This window comes from Desmodus rotundus, chromosome 3 (genome assembly GCF_022682495.2).
Source record: "Desmodus rotundus isolate HL8 chromosome 3, HLdesRot8A.1, whole genome shotgun sequence".
In the NCBI taxonomy this organism is placed as follows: Eukaryota; Metazoa; Chordata; class Mammalia; order Chiroptera; family Phyllostomidae; genus Desmodus; species Desmodus rotundus.
The window spans coordinates 127,214,976-127,227,018 of record NC_071389.1 but is presented as its reverse complement, the minus strand read 5'-3'; the positions used below and the strand labels follow the sequence as shown (position 1 = coordinate 127,227,018).

General features: G+C 41.2%; 1 protein-coding gene across 1 annotated transcript in view; it reads left to right on the top strand.

The window, feature by feature from the left end:
* The window catches only part of METTL25 (methyltransferase like 25), a 128,856-nt gene extending 119,352 nt beyond the window's left edge, over nucleotides 1–9,504 (top strand). Inside the window, exon 13 of the mRNA XM_053921028.1 lies at nucleotides 9,326–9,504. The gene's annotated coding sequence lies outside the window, so the exon portion shown is untranslated. The remainder of the gene's footprint in view (nucleotides 1–9,325) is intronic.
* Nucleotides 9,505–12,043: the final 2,539 nt, after the last annotated feature.

Here is a 12,043-nt window from a genome sequence, read left to right as displayed (position 1 = left end):
CTAGCTGACTTTGGCAGGCTTAATTTTCCCTTCCCCTAGCTTCCACAGTGTATTGGTGTACCTGTGTCATTGTGGGTGAAATGCTCCCACTATGCAGTGGGGCTCAACAAGCTGCCCATGAATTGCCCAAGATGACTCAGGTTTTCTGTCTTCACGACGAGTAATTTTTCATTATTATCACTGCTCCTCTTCTCCCCAGGGAACAGGGAGAAACTTCATGACTACAGAATTTTAGCTACTACAGTATTTTAGGGGGGGTAGTAAATTTATTTATTTAAAAATTTTTTCCCATCACCATTTATCTCTTCCATCTGCACACACCCTCTCCCTCCCCACGATTTTTTTGTTTTTATTTTAATTAAGAAAGTATATAAAGGCCCATGTGAGGTCAGCTTAGTTTTAGGTTCTGTGTTCTGAATACACAGTGTGAGAGGTCTTATGCCAAGTGCAGACTGGAACCTGAGATTAGGACCCTGGCTTGTCAGTCTAACTCAAATACAGTACTCCGGTTATGAGCATAGCCTGGACACAGGCAGAACATTAAGAAATTAGGGGACAATGGTTACACTGGAAAATAATAATAACAGTGTGCCTTGAGTTGGGAAACCTGTGCTCTATTCCTGGTTTTGCCAAAAGCTTTGTGACCCTGCACAGTCACTTAACCTCTCCAGGTCTCAGTTTTCTCCTTCTCCTATCTGTTCCCTTCTCCTCTCTACATTATGAGAGAGTTAGAGTCAGTTATTTCTCAGACATCTTTCAACCCACGACACCGCGGGTTGGCTGGACTAGAGGGCAGAGCGTGCACTGGGCGACGGCCCCAGGGTGCTGGCAAGGCTGGCGGGAACTCCCGTAAATAAATCAACACCAGGGATTGCTCCAAAAAAAGCTTTACTGTGAAGTAAATTACCCCACATCAGATTTTCTATGGGATCCCTTTGGGGGGATCTCAGGATCTGTAGGAACATTACAGGGGTGAGCAAAAATAGGCTCCCATTTGTAATACAAACAAATAATAAATAATTAGTAAGTGATACTACAAGAATACACTCTCAGTTTCACATACTTACTACAGTAAGCCTACTTTTGTCCACCCCTGTAGATTATCAGTTCACTGAGGAGGGACCGTCCGAGCAACTGGCCAGTGCCTCAGCTGGCCTCCAGATCAACAGACCCAAAGGACTCTTTCTTGTCCATGCTATGGTATCCGCCATTTTTGAGGACTCCCTTCCATCCACTCCTTAAACTACAGGCATCATTCAAAGTAACTAATCACTTTTTTCTCCTTGCCCATATCTCCTGCAAAGGGACCAACCCAGGCAGCCATGTTTTATGCCCAAGACTCTCAGGACCACAGCTGATGAGGGTGGGAGCGCACACCTGGTCACTGCAGGCTAGATGCCTGACAAGACCTGGCTCCGAAAGAAGAGTGTGACCTCTGAGATTCTCTTCTCCTTGGGAATTTGATATAGAAACACTCTGGTGTGGGAGTGAAAGTTCATGGCATATAAAGAAATTTTAGAGGCAATGTTTGGCCATGGGAAGCCAAAGTTATGAGGGTCAGAAACATGAATGAGCAGAGGAAGAGATTGTGAAAGAGAAGACAAAAAGCCAATACAGAGAGGCCCGAAGACTCAGAGAGACGGAGGGAACATCTGACCTCCAAGAGTTGCTTCCTGGAGCCACTGCTCTTAGAGTTTTCTCCTTCTCCTATCTGTTCCCTCCCTGCCTTCCTTACAAACTCTTTGCTATTTTTTCCTTAAAAATTAGTCTTTTCCATCAAGGGCTCTGTTCTTGAGCATTTTGCAAGGTTCACACTTTCTAAGGGACATGGTCATGGCTTTCAAAGCTCCACATATCTGATAATGCTGAATCTTAATTTCGACGTGCTCTCTCTCCTGTGCTCTAGACCTGTCTACCCAACTGCCCCACGGATATTGCTGCTCACTATGAATGTACCTCTAGCATCTCAACATCACAATGAAAACTTTCCTGTCAAAGCTACTCTTCCTCTAATATTATTTTTTCAGTGGAGGGAACTTTCAACTGAAAACCAATTTCATTTGAGACTTTTCTCTCCTTCTAATCCATTTGAACATTAGGTCAATTCATTTAACCTCTTGCATTTCTGTTCACTGCCTCTTCTCCCCAGTCCCACAGCTGCTGAGTTCAGGACCTCACAATTGCTCTCTTCTTCCCTTGCCACCAGTCTCTCACTGATAACTCTTCTGTGGCCTTCACATTTTCTTACAGGAGAATCCAAACTCTTTAGCATGGAGTCCAAATCCTCCGTGATGCCTCCCTGTCTTCTTCAGAATCTTCTGCTGAACTTCATCTGACCTCAGTTTCAAATCATCTGGACTTTCTGCAAGTCCCTTAACATCCCCAGTGTTGCCTCCATCTGGACTTGGCTCCTACTGCTCCTTCTTCCAGGAAAGCTACACCCTTTTCTCTCCCTGTCAGCACTTCTCGGTGTTGTCCTTCAACATTATGATCCTGTCCCCACATTGAAATCTCTGCCTTTTTACTTTGTACAGATGATTACGACAGCATCAATACCACTTTACTGTGCTTACTTTAAAAATGTTTATATTCTTCCATTCAACCTGAGGAGGGGGGAGCAGAATATATATCATTTTTACTGATTTTTTTCAATGCCTAGCAGTAAAAGCATTCAGAATATGCTGTGGAGAAAAAGTAAGGAAATGAATACACTGATTTTCCATGGGAAAATAGCTTAGCCTATTCTCTGAAAGAAAAGAATAATCCTGGAAGTGAAGTCATGAAATTTTATAGTCATTATTAAAAATGTCCTAAAGAAACCTCTCCTACAGAGAGCAAGAAAGGGAACCATCCTCTTTCCCATAAAATGCAATGTCACCTCAGCAACTGGAAGCAGAGACCCCTCAAAGACAGATAACCTGTTTCCCATAAGGATAACTAGCATGATGAAACAATTTCCTAAACTAAACGGAAACCCTCAAAAATATAAAGGTTTTTCATCGACATTCCTATCTTATCAAAAATATCAGTAAATGTGTGGCTGGAACTTCCCCCCTTTAGACCCAGATAAACAAAGTGAAAATGGAGCCCACCACAGAGGAGTGGTCCCGGGGCATGACACACACAGGCAGAAAGCCTCTGTCACAGCCAATGAGAGCGCTGAAGAGTCAGTTAGTCCCTGATGAACCGAGCAGCACCTGCTGCCGCCCAGCCTGAGGACAGTTAGTTTAAGTAGGACTGTCTGTTTAGGATGTAATAAATGCCTCCTTTAATCCAGGGCGGGAGAGGATCTCCACTGCTCTAGATGGGGTCCATAGGCTGACGTGCTGAAGGAGAGATCGGAGCTGTGGGGGCCTCTACCAGTTATCCCTACCATTTGTACCACCGTATCTAAAAGCACGGTCATGCACCACCACCAGTCCATGCTAAAGCCAAGGATGCACACTGAGAGAGCCTACGGGCAGTGGATGGGCTGCAGAAGGCAAAAGAAATAGGGAGGGACCCTTGCCAGAAGGTCTCCGTCCACCAAGCAAGGGATCTTCACCTCCTAACAGCTCCTGGGGATGATGCTTGCTCGTGTTCCTTTTTGTGAAAGTCTCTTCCCATTCTAGTTAATGTTTTCTTATTCTCCAGCTTTTCTCATAGGTGTCAATTCCTGTGTCATTTTCTGATATTCTGTCCAAGCGCATGGTAAGAACATCATGTGTGTCACCCCCACATGTGCTCGTTAGAGTACCTAAACTTGATCATCATGACTGCGTCCTTACCTGCCTAGTATTGGACCTAAGCTCCTCAAAGGCAGGACCATGTGGTACACCTGTGAATCTCCAGATTCTGACATGGAGCATTGTCCGATCTCACATGTCTAATAAAGGCTTATTGAACCTTTATTAATATGATGAAATAATATATCTTATGTTTTATATTACAATTATGTTATATTATATAAGATGAAGTAAGGCAAAGCTGGTGATAATCTGAAGTGAAGAATTAAAGACACTTTTAATAGACTTCCCAGGTGGTGGGCAACCTACTGCTTAGGTCTGGAAATGCCTTTGGGCTCTTTCTTAAACAATTTTTTAAAATACATAGCGAAAAACATAATATGACAAAGGAAATCAATTGTATTGAGATAGTTACCAAAAGTTTTTTTCTAGAGATTTTATTTATTTATTTATTTATTTATTTATTTATTTATTTTTAGACAGAGGGGAAGGGAGGCAGGAAGAGAGGGAGAGAAACATCAATGTGTGGTTGCCTCTCGTGTGCCCCCCACCAGGGACCTGGCCCACAACCCAGCATGTGCCCTTACTGGGAATCAAACCTGTGACCCTTTGGTTCGCAGGCCTGCACTCAATCCACTGAGCCACACCAGCCAGGGCAAAAGTTTTTAAAATTATAATTTAGTTATTTGTTTTTATGAACTCATTAAATAACAAGACCAAGTAGCATTTCTAAAATCTATGAGTTTGAGGTAATAATAACTGTGAACAACATCTGAGGATATCAGCCACAACTGTAATGTATCATGAAAATACCTTTTCCTTCTACTGTCAAGTCTCATGTAATGTCAATACCACTAAGGTTTTGTCCACATTTCTAACGTAAGGGAACACTGACTTTCAGTCAGATGTTAGTGAAAATAAAGAAGTAAGTTTTCTCAAATACCCAAGACCTAGATTCTAACTGTGGATCACTTAGGTCCGGTAAACGCCCTGTCTGTGGAACACAGGAAAACAGACCACCTCAAGCAACAGCTAAGAATAGCAATTCCTGCGCTTTTGGAGGAAGGCTAGCTTCCCAAACCAGTGCGGGCCTGCACTATGTAACAAACAACTGTTTCAAGGGAACTTCGCTTTTGAAGGCTGTCGGTATTGACCTTACTCATTTAAAATGTAAAAGTTTGCAAGGCTTACTATAAAACTACAATAATCAGGACAGTGTGGCATTTGTTTAGGGACAGACATACAGGGGAATGGAAGAAACTAGTGGGTTCAGAAATAGACCCACCCGTGTTTAGTCAGTTTGTTTGTGATGAAGGTGTCAAAGCGATTCAATGGGGGAAAGTGCTCTTCTCAGGAAGTGGTGCCAACAACTGGATAGCAAAAAAAAAGAAAGAAAGAAAGAAAAAAGAATCTCAACTTTTACAAGTTACCACGTACAAAAGCTTATTTGAACTGGATTGTAGATCTAAATGTAAGAGTGCAGACTTAAAACAACCTTCTAGAATAAAATATAGGAGAAAATATCTGTGACATTTGGTTAAAGAAAAATTTATTAGGACACAAAAACATGAACTGTAAGTGAAAAATGACAAATGGAACTTCGTCAAATTCAAAATGTCTGTTCTTCAAAAGACACTGTTAAGAAAATGAAAAAACAGGCCAAATCTTGGTTAAAGAAATATTTTAGCAAATCACATACTTGTTAAAGAGATTGTGTGCAGAATACATGAAAAACAAAACAACTTAGTAAAAAGAGAGGCAAAAGATTTAAACAAACGTTTCACCAAAGAAGGTAAAGAAATAGAAATAAACATATGCAAAACTATCAGCCTCATTAATTGTCATAGAAATAGTAATTAAAAACACAAAGAAATATCACTACACATGCATTAGAATGGCTAAAACGAAAAAGATTGATAATAGTAACCCTTGGAGACAATGTAAAACAACTGGAGCTCTAACACACTGCTGATGGAAATGCAAATGATACGACCCTTTTGAGGAATGATTTGGAAGAGTTTTATAAAGTTAAACATATACTAAGCATATGACCCAAAAATCATACTCATAAATATTTAACCAAGAGAAATGAAAATATATTGCCTGGACAAGTGTTAATAGTTTCTTTATTCATGGTTGCAAAAAGTCCATCAATAGCCAAATGAATAAAAATGGGGTATTAATACATTCATACCATGGAATTCTTCTCAGCAACAAAAAGCAATGACCATGATACATACAATGAGATAGATGAATTTCAAAAGCATTACACTAAGTGCCTGGGTGAAATAAGTCGGATACAGTATACTACAGGCAGTATGGTTGCATATATAGGAAGAGTCAAAACTAGAAACTGAAAATGCATTGGTCACTTGTGGCCAGTAGGCCATGAGAAGAGGGCGATTGTCTACAATGAGGCATGAGGGGACTTTTGGGAGTGATGAAAAGGTCCTATACTGGTAGTAGACACACAACTTGTATGTTTGCCAAAATTTATTAAACTGGCCCTGGCCAGGTTGTTCAGTTGGTTGGAGCACTGTCCTGTACACCGGAGGGTTGCAGATTTGATCTCCAGTCAGGGCACATGTTGCACCCACTGACGCAAGAAACAGATGTTCGGAGACTTTCAGGACGTTTACAGAGATGTTACTTTAATGGCCAACTCTTTTAACCTGCGCAGGGGCGGACTCTCCATGTGTCCCGGAGACACGGTGCTCTGAAGAGCTGCAGATGAGAGCCGCGCTGAACGCTCACAGGCTAGGTCTTTTACACAGTGAGAAGCAAGCAAACAAGTTACAAAAGCGGGAGTTGCTGTTATCTCTGCATAGCTCTGAGCTCTGGAGGAGTTTCTCTTCCTTATCCATTCTAGTGACCTTCAAGAGGTTTTCTGCTTAGCAATGCTTATAATTGTCTAGCCCTCTTTCCTAGCTCTCAACACACACACCTAAGTTGTGTGTTCGATCCCAGGTTGGGGCTACCAATCCATATTTCTCTCTCACATCAGTGTCTGTCTCCATCTCTCTCTCTCTCCCCTTCCCTTCTTTCTCTAAAATCAACTAAAAAACATATCCTCAAGTGAGGAATAAAAAAATGTTGTTGAACTGCACCCTTAAAAATGAAGAATATTATACATGTAAATTGTATCACAAAACCTGGCTTTTAGAAAAACCTTAAAGTTTTGAATTGCCAAAGGCCAGTGACTTAGTCAGTCCTGACTCCATGGAAGCCTCGATAAAACCTGGAAAGGAGGAGGGGAAGCTTCTGGTGCTGGCGCCCCAGATCTGCAGCGGGCAGCCCACGGCCCTGCTGGTCTCCACAGCAGACCACAGCCATCTCTTGTCACTGCGGAGGGACTCGGAAGAGGACAGGCCTAGACCGATTCAAAATGGAGGAGAAAAATGGGGGAGCCAGACCCTAAGAACAGAAAAATTGTCAGATACAGTCAGTCCCATGAAAGCCAAGGTCGAGCTGACATTTCCGCCTATCAGGACCACAGATGGAAGGGGCCTTCCCCGGCCAGCACCAGGGTGGGCGGGTCAGGGCCCACTGCACTTCTTCATTGCGAGAAAGACGTTTCCCTGGTCCAGGGCTAGGGTGTTGATGTTCCAGCTTTGCCTTTTTAATGAAATCCTTCAGGTTATTAAAATATCAGCCCTAAAAATAAACAAGACTTTAAAGTTTTACCAGAGAGAAAATATAAATGATTTTTAATTACTAGAGCTAAATTGTCTTTTTAGAGAATTGAATCTCGGATTTTTCCCCCCAAATGAGGGGCTTTGATGCATACTTTAAATACAGAGAGAGACAGATGCATTGGCTCAGTGTCTTACTGAGTTTGTATGCTACTCGAAAACTGCGTTGCTTTGGCAAATTACTTGCTAGCCAGAGAGAGCATTAAGGGATTATTTGCCCATTGTGATTTCAGATTTATCCCTAGTGATAGAATCATTTGAAATAAAAGAAAGCAGCCAAACTAGTTTTACTCAAGGAGATGTTATTTCATACATAGACACGTCAGGAGTAGTAGAAACAAACAAACAAAAAAAGAAATTGTTCTTCAATTTTTAATTTTTTAACTTTAAGTGTTATAAATAACAGCAACACACAATTTCAATCCTAAAGAGCACGCCATTCAGAATTCCTCTTAAGTGCCTTTAACTTGAAGACTTGAGATAACGTGCGAACGTGGGTGTCGTGAACGTCCAGTTGCAGTCTGAATCTGCTCAGCCCTCTAAGGACGCTAACTCTTCAAGGGTGTTAGCGGATTGTTTCCCCTCCTTTAGGCTTTCCTACCGCAGTATTGATCATCTTGCTGTAATGCGATCCCAAATCATTTGGATTCAATACAATAAGTGGTTTCCTTCAGTAAAGCAGAGTTTTAAAATCTTTATAAAATCAATTTTTATTTATTTGTTAGTAGAACATTAACATTATCTGCCATATCCAAAATAATTCTTTTGTTATCCATAATTCATAGAATAAGGAACCACCACTTAATTTCAAGTGAGTTTCTGTTTAACCTTCAAATGAATAAGTTTTACATTTAATGTTTTCCTAACATTAGTTGTTTTAATAAACTAAGGACAGAAATTTTAGTGTATTTTTTAAATTCTATTTCTTTTTGGCCAGAGAGACCAACTAACCGCAAAATTCGCACATATTTTTATTCTTTCCTTGGCCTTATTGGGTCTCTAATTGCTTACTGTCTCTCCATGGGGTCTACTCTTTTGCATATCTCCATCTGCTTCCAGCTAATACACTAGCTGCTAACCAGATTGGATTGTTTAAATTATTTAAAATGAAATAAAATAAAAGGTTCAGTTACCCTGTCACAGCAGACAAGTTCCACGTGCTCAGTGGCTCTCGGCGTGTTGTGGCTATGCGACTGGATGGCGCGGGCACCGAGCATTTCCATCATCAGAGCAGCTCCGTGCGACAGCGCTGGTCTGGGTCAGGGTCAGAAAGCTTTTATCTTAAAGGGCTGGATAGTAAATATTTTAGAATGCATGGGCCAATGCGCAAAATTGAGGTTACTATTTAGGTACTTATATAACCATTTGAAAAATGTGAATTCATTTTTCAAAATGAAAAAACCATTGTTAACTTGAGTGCTGTAAAAAGCAGGAAGCAAGCTGGATTGGAGCCAGCTTGCCCGCCCCTGGTGTAGGCCATTCAGCCCTTCCTTCGTTGAGCACACCTTTATAAGCGCGTCTATGTGTTAAGCACTGGACAAGATGTCAAGGATGGCACAGTGAACAAGAAAACATAGTCCAGCTTTCATGGAGTTCAGAACACAATGAGAATAGAGAAACTTAAACTGGTATAAAGATTGGCTTGATTCTAAAAATTACCTGCAACTAATATTATTTTTTAACATATAGCAACTAATATTTATTGTAGACTTTCCAGCTGACACATTGAAAAACACACTATAAAAATTAATAAATCTAAATAATATTAAAAATGAATTTATATTCAATATATTACATTCTTGGATACCATCTGTCTTCTAGATGTAAAATAATAGTACATCTAATGATAAAACTGTATTTGCTGAAATAAACTTTATTTATGTTTGGTGTTCTATTTCCCTCTACTAGAATCTTTTTCTGGAAATGACCTGAGATTTGCTGTTGCTAAGAGAGCGCTGGAAGAACATGTTTGAGAGCACGGACTTTGGAACGAGGTGGACCTGGGTTTGAAACCTACCTCAGCCTATTGGCCATTTGACTTTGGGCCAACTGCTTAAGCTTTAGAAACATCATTATTATTATTATTTTAAACTACAGTTGACATTCAGTATTATTTTATGTTAGTTTTAGGCGTACAGCATGATGGTTGGACATTTATACAATTTACAAAGCAATCCCCCTGATAAGTTCAGTACCCACCTGGCACCACACACATTATCACAGCATCATTGACTATACATGCCCGATGCGGTACTTGACATCCCTGTGACCACTTTGTAACCACCAATCATGTACTTCTCAATCCCTTCAGTGTTTCACCCATGCCCCACCATAGAATCTGTTCTAATAAAAGTGTGTGATTTAAACGTCTTGTAACAAGATAAAACTTGCCACAGATTGTATTAAAATGGCCCCAGTTTCCTACTGTTTATATTAAAATTCAAATTGAGGCCTTTACTAAACAAAACAATTTGATGCACATAAAACTAGGCTACTTTTTAGAGCATATGACCTCTTCTCATTTATGAGAACTCAGTGTACATAATCAGCAAAAATAAACACAATAAAAAAAATATGATGCTATACCATCTTCTCATATATTGGCAATGTTACACAAGATTATATTTGATTTTCTAAGGCCATTTTTGCTCTTTGCAGTTCATTTAAATATGGCATTTTTTATTGTGGTATCAATAACTTTATATAAAGCTAAGTACTCAATCACTGAGCGTGTGGGAGAAAGTTGAGTGAATACGAGCAATTCTAAATTGAGCACATGCCTTGAATGACAACTAGGCCAAATTGAAATTGTTCAGAGATAAATCATGTATCTGCTTTGCTTCAATAAATAAACCCCAAACTGTTAAATATGCTGGTTTCACATCAAGATGAGGAAGAAATAAAGAGAATGAAATATTTCCTTAGGTCATGACGTTGAATTTTAATTCTTCGACTTCACTGAAATTGACAGGCCCAGGAACCGATCTTCCTGCCGAGTCGGGCGACATTGTTCTTTTATGGAGACAAATGAAGTGCGCCGAGACACGAGAATTTGATGTTTGCTTCCCAGCTTCTTAGAACAATGCATGTTGGAACAGTGGAGTTTAAAACCAAACCGTGAAAAGTTAGTGACTGAATCCATCAAGAAAAGATTCCACTGTTCAGTCACTAGCTGCCGCACTGCCTTCCTCCGATTCCTTCTGCACAGTTTGCAGCACAGAGCTGCGGCTGTCAGCCTTCAGTGCAGCTTCCTGCGTAGACATTCTGGTTCCCCTGTCAAGGCAAATGTCCCCAGTTCATCTTTCCTGAGAGAGAGAGGGAAAAAAGGTATGCTGATTCAATTCAGAGGGTTGAAGGCCTAGCACCGTCACCCGGTCTCTGTGGCATCTGGGATGAAGTCACATTGGTAAAGGCACACTTTTGCCTTGTGGAACGTGGGGCTCCTTCTAAGCCCCAGAGGGAAAGTGTGCAGATGAGCTCCTCCTGTGCTTCTTCCCTCTGAGGTGCCTCTGGTCTCCAGGAAGGAGCTTCCCTCATGCAGTAACATCACCGCTGGCCCCAGAAGGGCTCTTCTGAGGGCTTCCACTTGCTGGAACCTTTGACACAGGAATTGGTGCTGCGGCAGAAGGGCAAGTAGTCGCTGGCGTCTTAGGAGGTGATGAGGTAAGACTACCCGGCCTTCTCTGATCTACTGCGTCCTTTGTTTCTGTATAGAACCCGGGCCATTGGGTGGATCAGCGGGTCCTACTTCTGATTCTTGAAATCACAACCGTAGCAAAATGTCATTTGGCAAAATTTCGAACTCTACTTACATTTCAAATGCCCCAGCACTATGGTGTCACTGCGACGCTTCACGCTTCCCTGTGATTCCTCTATCCAGCTCCTCAAGAAAGCTCAAAGACCTGTTGCCCCGCAGAAGCTCTCCATCTCCGTCAAGGTCAATGCTCAGACACTCAAGAAAAGGACGGCCGACAGTTGCCAGCTTATATCGGAAAATGATTCTCTTCTCCCCGGAATTTCTTTTTTATGTTATTTCCTTACTCTCTGATATGTTTTAAAATATTCTTTATTTGTAGTTTATTTGCCTTTTTTGGTTGTTGCCATGGAAGTGTTGGCTTGCCAGGACCTGCTGCATCCTGCGGCAGACCAGAGCTATTGCGTTTGCCTTCGCGCGCGGACCGGTGTCTGCCCCTCCCCGCTCAGGCCTCCGCTCCGTACAGCACAAGGGGAAGCTGACGCCATGCAGTCTCTTCGCTGAAAGACAGAAACCAACATAAAGCTGTGCTTTGTAGAGTGTGGATGCAAACTAATCATTTTCATGGATACACAGGGTGAGGCAAACGTAGGTTTACAGTTGTTCATACGGACAATAATACAATAACTAACAAATAACAGTGCAAGAATAAACTTTGTGTTTTGCATACTCACAGGCAGGTAAACCTACTTTTGCCCCCTGCCCCGTATATTTGAAGATACTACAAAGAGGCACAAAACTGCTTTAAAAAATCAAAAGCACACGAAAAAGCAAAGGTTGAAAGTTGTCTAGTTGTCAACCTATCTTTTCTAACAGTGATAAGAGGAATTCCAAAAGTTTAAATACATATTGTTAATTGATACTGATATATA